Here is a 1825-nt window from a genome sequence, read left to right as displayed (position 1 = left end):
TTGGACATTAGTGTGGAGCAATTTGACAGCATTTTAAATACAAATTTGCGTGCTGTTTTTTCTTTTGACCAAATTCGCCGCACCACATTTGGTAAAAACACAAGGCAACATCGTTAATGTATCCAGTGTCGCAGGTCTGCGTTCTTTCCCCAATACATCCGTCTATTGCACATCCAAGGCAGCCCTCGATCAATTCACTAGGTGCATTGCCTTGGATTTGGCACCGAAACAAGTACGCGTCAATGCTGTGAATCCAGGTGTTATTACGACAGAAATTTTTACACGTAGTGGCATGTCAGCTGAGGAATATGCTGCATTTTTGCAACAGGGTAAAGAATCGCATGCACTGGGCCGTGTCGGAGCTCCAAAAGAAGTGGCTGATGCTGTTATTTTCCTAGCTGCCGATACCGCCAGCTTTATAACGGGAGCAACTTTATCCATCGATGGTGGAAAGCATGCAATGTGTCCGCGTTAATGGAAAATGGAATGGATATATTTTTTGTTAGATGCTATTATAAATTTAAGTCCTAATACGAGTTCATACTACACACACACACATACATACATATGTATGTACTACAATATTGCTGGGCATGCATAAGTGTAATTTAATTCAACAAAGATTTGTATACAAAATTTCAAATGCGCCGCTAACCTTATAAAATAAAATACTATGTTTACAAATAAAGCGAATATTTACATACATATGTACATATATCTTCCATGAAATTATTTTCGTGCAAGTGTATGGGAGTGAGTGCCTCTGCCGCTTAACTAAAGGGTGATCCAATAAGACCGGAAATGTTATTTTTTTCTGTTTTTTATGGAAAAAGGTTTCACATTCAAATATATTTTGAAAATTTAAAATTTTTGTGCGAAGAAATTAAAAATATTTGAGTCAAAAATATTCGGCCAATTGTTGACCTGTTACATGTATGTATGTAACTCTTCCCATGTCAAGTTAAGTAGAGAGCTAAGCACGGGGGTCTATTCGGATCTATACTCTTTAGTCATCAGTCGCACAACTTTTGGCTGGCTATATTTCTATTTTGTGCTGGCTATATACTTACTATGCTATACTAGTATGTACTATATTTAGTAAATGAGAACCCTTACTATATAAAAGCATCTTCGGTGTAAAAGTTCATAAAAATCGTTAATCGGCTTCCCAATGAAGATTTTATTCGCATTTTATGTGAACTCGAATCACTGTGCGATACGTGCATAGCTTTACACAACTACCCTGTCGAAAAGCGCACTAATGCCGAACTGGTTCTGTACCAGAGAATTTAGAACCATGACTAGTTCGCGTTAATTCGTTAATTCTCTTTTGCATGCTAGCAACTGGCGAATTTAACATTGCGATGTCCTACGAAGTGTCACTTGCACTCCGCTGCATCCCTTTTTCGATAGTTCCGAACTAGTCCTAAATTATACAGTTCCGAACCAGTTCTAAAATCGACAGACGAAAAAATTATCATGATTTTTTCAATCTTTTTGGGTTTTCCGTGTGTACGATTTTAAATTATTTTCAGAGGAATATGTGTTTTCAATTTGAAATTAAATTTGTTTGAATGATTGTAAGAAATAAATGTACGTTTACATAGCTTTGTCTGTAGCTGAGTTCGCAGAGGTGATTGCTCTTATTGGTTAGATTCCAGAAGGTCCCAAGATGTTAAAGTGTTAATAAAAATTTTTGTTTTGTACTACCAAACTGTGAAAAAGCATCTGCGGAGTGCAGAATGAAAGCGTATTTGAACGAAAAAGCCGCCAAACGGATATCTGTGCAAAATAAACAAGCATCCCTTTTTCTATAGCTCTGCAC

General features: G+C 36.9%; 1 pseudogene; it reads left to right on the top strand.

Annotated features, from left to right (window-relative positions):
• Positions 1 to 6: 6 nt before the first annotated feature.
• On the top strand, positions 7 to 694 carry LOC118732471 (annotated as a pseudogene).
• Positions 695 to 1825: the final 1131 nt, after the last annotated feature.

The sequence above is a fragment of the Rhagoletis pomonella genome, unplaced genomic scaffold (assembly GCF_013731165.1).
Source record: "Rhagoletis pomonella isolate Grant_MI unplaced genomic scaffold, Rhpom_1.0 Rhpom_scaffold_20766, whole genome shotgun sequence".
Taxonomy (NCBI): domain Eukaryota; kingdom Metazoa; phylum Arthropoda; class Insecta; order Diptera; family Tephritidae; genus Rhagoletis; species Rhagoletis pomonella.
Note: the sequence above shows the minus strand (reverse complement) of the source record. Positions and strands in the feature narration are given on the sequence as shown.